Source organism: Urocampus carinirostris, unplaced genomic scaffold, assembly GCF_059441175.1.
Source record: "Urocampus carinirostris isolate Australia breed hairy pipefish unplaced genomic scaffold, RoL_Ucar_1.0 HiC_scaffold_55, whole genome shotgun sequence".
Lineage (NCBI taxonomy): Eukaryota > Metazoa > Chordata > Actinopteri > Syngnathiformes > Syngnathidae > Urocampus > Urocampus carinirostris.
Genome location: NW_028283162.1, coordinates 52,501 through 60,000, shown reverse-complemented (window position 1 = coordinate 60,000; position 7,500 = coordinate 52,501). Strand labels below are relative to the sequence as shown.

General features: G+C 59.9%; 2 non-coding genes across 2 annotated transcripts; both read right to left on the bottom strand.

Moving 5' to 3' along the window:
• Window positions 1-251: 251 nt before the first annotated feature.
• Window positions 252-405, bottom strand: LOC148345300 (5.8S ribosomal RNA). Its single transcript, XR_015848718.1, has one exon. It is a non-coding gene; the product is annotated as a 5.8S ribosomal RNA (ribosomal RNA).
• Window positions 406-1,747: 1,342 nt separating this feature from the next.
• On the bottom strand, window positions 1,748-3,735 carry LOC148345299 (18S ribosomal RNA). The gene has a single exon (XR_015848704.1). It is a non-coding gene; the product is annotated as an 18S ribosomal RNA (ribosomal RNA).
• Window positions 3,736-7,500: the final 3,765 nt, after the last annotated feature.

Below are 7,500 nucleotides of genomic sequence, written 5' to 3'. Positions count from 1 at the left end.
ACACCGACGGGCGGACGGACACGGAGCGCCGCCCGAGTCTGTATTTGAGGGTACGAAGGGACGGGGGTCCCTGCGAAACCCCAGCCGCGGAGTGGGCGGGGACACGGGTCGCGCGCCACCCGCCGGGCGGACCGGCGGAATGTCGCGGAGGGCCCGAGCCTCGCCCGCGCGGACCGGGTTCTCGCGCCACCCGCCGGACGGACCGGCGGAATGTCGCGGAGGGCCCGGCCCGCGTCCGATCGATTGGAAAGCGCCGCTCAGACAGGCGTGGCCCCGGGGTAAAACCGGGGCCGCAATGTGCGTTCAAAGTGTCGATGATCAATGTGTCCTGCAAATCACATTAGTTCTCGCAGCTAGCTGCGTTCTTCATCGACGCACGAGCCGAGTGATCCACCGCTAAGAGTCGTACGTTTGGGCCCTTTTACGTCCGCCCGGGACGATCGGAGACAAATTCACGACAGGGTTTGTACCGGAGACGAACGCGCCGCGGGTGCCGTTCGGTCGCTCCCGCGAGCGAGCCCCTAACCCGCGGCGCGGTTACCGACGGGCGCGATACGCGCGACGCCGCGACGAGCCGAGCGGGTCGGGCGCGCGGCGCTGAGGCCGGCGCCCGGCGTCTCCCGCTCGGGGCCGCGACGGCGCCCGAGACGTGCGTCGGCCCGGGTAGGTCGGGCGCTCGGCGCTGAGGCCGGCGCCCGGCGTCTCCCGCTCGGGCCTGACACGACTCGGCGACCGGACTCGCCGGGTAGGTCGGGGGCTCGGCGCTGAGGCCGGCCCCCGGCGTCTCCTACCCGGACCCCGGAAGGCCATCCGACTTGGAAGCCCCGCCGCGCCGCGAAGCGACGCTTTGGGTGTTGCTACCCCTCAGCGAGTGGGTTTGGTTTACAAGGGCGGCGCGACCGCGCTGACACCGAGGGGGGACTGGCCCCCGACCCGGCCGCGGCCTGCCCGGACTATGGATGGACAGAGGAGACCGCGGCGGACCGCGCGGAACCGAACCCCCGGTGTCCGGAGCCCCGGGAGGAACTCCGGTGTCCGGGGGCCGGCCCACGCGCGCGCTACGCGGCCCCTCGAGGGCTCCGGCCGACGGACGCGTTTGGCCGGGGAAAAAGGTAGCCGGTGGGAGCACCGTTTCGTCGCCCTGAACCTTCGTCTCGGGCGGGCGTCCCGACGCCGCCGCCATACGGCCGTTGTGATCCGTGCGGGGATCCGCTTGCTCGGCGACCCTCGCCGAGAGCAGCCCCGCGCCGCACGGACACGCGACACCGACGGGCGGACGGACGCCGGGGCGCCGGCCCGAACCGTTACCTTTAAAGGACGGGAGGTCGTCGAGGCGAGTGCCGCCCCGGAAGCGCGCGCCGGAAGCGCGAGAACCGCGCCGAGCTAGGGTCGTCGGCATAGGGGGATTCCCCGGTTACGGGGGTCCCGCGCACGGCCGCCGCCTTTCGCCCGTCGCTGGCGGTCGCCTGTCGTCGCGCCGCGCCGCGCTACTGGGGTCGTCGGACGAGCGCGCTACCCCGCTCGCACGGAGGTAGCGCGACATCGCCCGCCGCCTTTTCTCGCGTCGCGCCGCGCCGCGTGGCGCCCGCCGAACTCGCTCCGACGCGCGGCCCGGGAGTGACCCGCGCCGCGCCCCCCGTCCCGTCCCGTCCCGGTCTACCCTCTTCCTCCGCCTGCGACGACCCGCCGCCCTCGGCGTCTGGCTCGTCGGGGGTGTACCGAGGCGGATCTGCTGCCGCTCGTACGTTAATGATCCTTCTGCAGGTTCACCTACAGAAACCTTGTTACGACTTTTACTTCCTCTAGATAGTCAAGTTCGACCGTCTTCTGGCACACCGCCGGAGCCGGGGCCGGCCCCGGCGGGGACTATCCGAGGACCTCACTAAGCCATCCGATCGGTAGTAGCGACGGGCGGTGTGTACAAAGGGCAGGGACTTAATCAACGCAGGCTAATGACCCGCGCTTACTGGGAATTCCTCGTTGGTGGGAAATAATTGCAATCCCCAGGCCCTGTCACGAGCGGGGTTCATAGGATTACCCGCGCCTGCCGGCGCGGGGATAGACGACGCGCTTATACGCTCAGTGTGGCGCGCGTGCAGCCCCGGACATCTAAGGGCATCACAGACCTGTTATTGCTCATTCTCGTGTGGCTGAGAGCCACTTGTCCCTCTAAGAAGTTTTCTGCCGCCGACCGCGCGGGGGGCCGCGGTACTATTTAGTATGTTTGAGTCTCGTTCGTTATCGGAATTAACCAGACAAATCGCTCCACCAACTACGAACGGCCATGCACCACCACCCACGGTATCGAGAAAGAGCCTTCAATCTGTCAATCCTTTCCGTGTCCGGGCCGGGTGAGGTTTCCCGTGTTGAGTCAAATTAAGCCGCATGCTCCACTCCTGGTGGTGCCCTTCCGTCAATTCCTTTAAGTTTCAGCTTTGCAACAATACTCCCCCCGGAACCCAGACACTTGGTCGGTTTCCCGGGTGCTGCTCGGCGGGTCATGGGAATAACGCCGCCGGATCGCGAGTCGGCATCGTTTATGGTCGGAACTAGGACGGTATCTGATCGTCTTCGAACCTCCGACTTTCGTTCTTGATTAATGAAAACATTCTTGGCAAATGCTTTCGCTCTCGTCCGTCTTGCGCCGGTCCAAGAATTTCACCTCTAGCGGCGCAGTACGAATGCCCCCGGCCGTCCCTCTTAATCATGGCCCCAGTTCATGACAACCCACAAAATAGAACCGGAGTCCTATTCCATTATTCCCAGCTGCGATATGCAGGGGCGGCCGTGTGGCCTGCTTTGAACACTCTAATTTCCTCAAAGTAAACGCTTCGGGCCCCGCGAGTGACACCCAGCGAAGGGCATCACGGGGGCTTTTGCCGAGAGGCAGGGGCTGGGACAGACGGATGCACGCCTCGCGGCGGACCGTCAGCTCGCGTCCCGGGGTCCAACTAGGAGCTTTTTAACTGCAGCAACTTTAAAATACGCTATTGGAGCTGGAATTACCGCGGCTGCTGGCACCAGACTTGCCCTCCAATGGATGCTGGCCGATGGGTTTGTGTTCGGCTCATTCCAATTACGGAGACTCGAACGAGTCCCGTATTGTTATTTTTCGTCACTACCTCCCCGTGTCGGGAGTGGGTAATTTGCGCGCCTGCTGCCTTCCTTGGATGTGGTAGCCGTTTCTCATGCTCCCTCTCCGGAATCGAACCCTGATTCCCCGTTACCCGTGGTCACCATGGTAGGCGCAGAGTCTACCATCGAAAGTTGATAGGGCAGACATTCGAATGAGTCGTCGCCGCCTCGGGTGGGCGAGCGATCGGCACGAGGTTATCCTGAGTCAACACAAAGGGGGGGCCGGGCCGGCGGAACGAGGACCGGCTGCGCGCGGAGCCGCCCGCGCCGCTTACGCCCCCGCCCGGAGAGGCGGAGGCCGGACGCGGGGGACGCGCGCGACGGCTGAGCCCCCGCCCGCCGGACACCGCGTGGGTTTTTGTGTCTGATAAATGCACGCGTCCCCGGGGCGAGGCCGGAGCCCCGCCCGCGAGTCGGCGCTCGTTTGCATGTATTAGCTCTGGATTTGCCACAGTTATCCAAGTAACGGTGGAGCGATCAAAGGAACCATAACTGATTTAATGAGCCGTTCGCAGTTTCACTGTACTGGCCATTCGTACTTAGACATGCATGGCTTAATCTTGAAAACAAGCATATGCTACTGGCAGGATCAACCAGAGTGCGTCTGCCGCCGGGGGGGCGCTGCTGGTGGCGGTGCGGCCCTGGTCCGGGACGAGGCTGTGGCTACAGCCGGGCCCGGGGGGCCGCGCGACACTCGTATACGTTCGGACGGGCTGACGAGCGGGTGTCGTGAAACGATGTTTCGCGCGGAGCCCTAGCACGCGTGGCGTCGGGCTCCGCGACGGTCGGACGTCTGGGTGTGGCTCGAGACGGAAGCTCGACCTCGGTTCGTCTTGGTTCTGCCGCCAAAAGGTTCACGCCGAGGCATGGTTTCGCAAGAGGGCCCCGCGAGTGCCAGCCGTGGATCCCGCCTCACTCGTAACTCGTATCGGATTCGTCCGGCCTCACTTTCGTTCGCACATCGGACAGTTATACGTGTGCTTTAGTAGCTTCCGTTCCCTCTTAGTGAGGCCGTCCGTACGTACCGCCCCAGCTCTTTCTGAGGCGGGTATCCACTCGGCTCGGGGGGGCCCAACGTTTGCCTAGTATCCTCGGCGCTGGAGCTTGACCCGCAAAGCCGGAGGAGCCGCACGCCCGAACACCGGCTTGCGCCGGCCGACGTGGGCCCTCCGAGGCGGGTCTCGTGTGCCAATCGCTCAGTTGGGGAACCGGCAGGCCCGTGGGCCGACGCCGGCTCACCCGGGGGTGAAGGGTGCTTCGATGGAGGCCCCCTGTCAGCCTCCGCGGAAGTCCGGCTTCAATACTTTAAAGTTTGAAAAACTTAGACATTTTTCGAGAACCGGAGCTTAGAGGGGTACATGCAAAAGCCAGGGCCGCGGGAAGCGCCCTAAATACTTCAATACTTTAAAATTTGAAAAACTTAGAAATTTTTCGAGAACCGGCATCTTCCCTCGGTAATTGCGAGATGCGAGGCCGCCCCTAGCCTCTGCTCTGTCGGACTCAATGGTCACGGGTGGCCGCTGATTAGCCCTGGTGCTCACCTCTCAAAATTGCGAGTCCCTAATATAATTCTGGCTGTCGGCTGGAGAAGGGGGTATAAAATCGGCACTTGAGGGAACGCCGGGCCCTCAAGTTCGGGGCCCTCTAGCGGATTTTTGAGGTACTGCACTCCCATTGGAAATGCATTGCCCATAGGAATACATGGGCGCTCCGTCCACTACAATGTAATTCCCTCACAATATCTGCCCCCGCGTGGCCGCGCGATGCTACTGCTGCCCCGTTGGGAATGAATGGGCCTTTCGGAGGCCATAAATACAGCGCCGCTGCATGGATTTTGGCGGTACTGCGGCTGTCGTTGAAAATACATGGACCCGTCTGAATGAATGGGCCTTTCGGATTCCATAAACCCAGCGCCGCTGCATGGATTTTGGCGGTACTGCGGCTGTCGCTGAAAATACATGGACCCGTCTGAATGAATGGGCCTTTCGGAGGCCATAAACTCAGCGCCGCTGCATGGATTTTGGCGGTACTGCGGCTGTCGCTGAAAATACATGGACCCGTCTGAATGAATGGACAAAATATAAATCAGACACTACAGAAACACAAGCATAATCCAAGATTACAAAATCATCTCAGCCTTTAAAAGAAACAAAAACCTGAAAGACTACTTAGTAAAAAGTAAATTACCAGAAATCAACATAACACAAACGCAGGGCCCCACATTCTACAAACAAGCCACCACAGTTAGGAACACCGTCACCAACACAAACTACCTAATTAAACAAACAATCACACCTGCTACGGAAAACTGAAAATACATGGACCCGTCTGAATGTATGGGCCTTTCGGAGGCCATAAACTCAGCCAGCGCCGGGCCAGTGTTTGGGGTATTGTGCCCGCCACTAGTGGCTGAATACATAATAATAATAATAATAATAATAATTCCCTTGTATTGTCATTCTGTGTAACAATGTACACAGAACGAAATGTCGATTGCACTGGGCTAGTGTTGAGGGAACGTCGGGCCCTCAAGTTCGGTGGCTTGGAGCGGATTTTTGAGGTACTGCACTCCCATTGGAAATGCATGGGCGCTCCGTCCACTACCATGTAATTCCCTCACAATATCTGCCCCTGCGTGGCCGCGGGATGCTACTGCAGCCCCGTTGGTAATGAATGGGCCTTTCGGAGGCCATAAATACAGCGCCGCTGCATGGATTTTGGCGGTACTGCTGCTGTCGCTGAAAATACATGGACCCGTCTGAATGAATGGGCCTTTCGGAGGCCATAAACTCAGCGCCTCTGCATGGATTTTGGCGGTACTGCGGCTGTCGCTGAAAATACATGGACCCGTCTGAATGAATGGGCCTTTCGGAGGCCATAAATCCAGCGCCGCTGCATGGATTTTGGCGGTACTGCGGCTGTCGCTGAAAATACATGGACCCGTCTGAATGAATGGACAAAATATAAATCAGACACTACAGAACACAAGCATAATCCAAGATTACAAAATCATCTCAGCCTTTAAAAGAAACAAAAACCTGAAAGACTACTTAGTAAAAAGTAAATTACCAGAAATCAACATAACACAAACGCAGGGCCCCACATTCTACAAACAAGCCACCACAGTTAGGAACACCGTCACCAACACAAACTACCTAATTAAACAAACAATCACACCTGCTACGGAAAACTGAAAATACATGGACCCGTCTGAATGTATGGGCCTTTCGGAGGCCATAAACTCAGCGCCGGGCCGGTGTTTGGGGAATCGTGCCCGCCACTAGTGGCTGAATCCCGGGCTAGTGTTGGGGGACTTGTGCCCGCCAATAGTGGCTGAATCCCGGGCTAGTGTTGGGGGACTTGTGCCCGCCAATAGTGGCTGAAATCCGCGCCGGTGTTTGGGGAAATGTGCGCGTATTATCGGGCCGGTGTTTGGGGAATTGCGCGCGTATTATCGGGCCGGTGTTTGGGGAATTGCGCGCGTATTATCGGGCCGGTGTTTGGGGAATTGTGCGCGTATTATCGGGCCGGTGTTTGGGGATATGCGCGCGTATTATCGGACCGGTGTTTGGGGAATTGTGCCCGCCACTAGTGGCTGAGAACTTGGCTAGTGTTTGGGGACTTGTGCCCGCCACTAGTGGCTGAAATCCGGGCCGGTGTTTGGGGAATTGTGCGCGTATTATCGGGCCGGTGTTTGGGGATATGCGCGCGTATTATCGGACCGGTGTTTGGGGAATCGTGCCCGCCACTAGTGGCTGAGAACTTGGCTAGTGTTGGGGGACTTGTGCCCGCCACTAGTGGCTGAAATCCGGGCCGGTGTTTGGGGAATTGTGCGCGTATTATCGGGCCGGTGTTTGGGGATATGCGCGCGTATTATCGGACCGGTGTTTGGGGAATCGTGCCCGCCACTAGTGGCTGAATCCCGGGCTAGTGTTGGGGGACTTGTGCCCGCCAATAGTGGCTGAAATCCGCGCCGGTGTTTGGGGAATTGTGCGCGTATTATCGGGCCGGTGTTTGGGGATATGCGCGCGTATTATCGGACCGGTGTTTGGGGAATTGTGCCCGCCACTAGTGGCTGAATCCCGGGCTAGTGTTGGGGGACTTGTGCCCGCCACTAGGTGGCTGAAATCCGCGCCGGTGTTTGGGGAATTGTGCGCGTATTATCGGGCCGGTGTTTGGGGATATGCGCGCGTATTATCGGACCGGTGTTTGGGGAATTGTGCCCGCCACTAGTGGCTGAGAACTTGGCTAGTGTTGGGGGACTTGTGCCCGCCACTAGTGGCTGAAATCCGCGCCGGTGTTTGGGGAATTGTGCGCGTATTATCGGGCCGGTGTTTGGGGATATGCGCGCGTATTATCGGACCG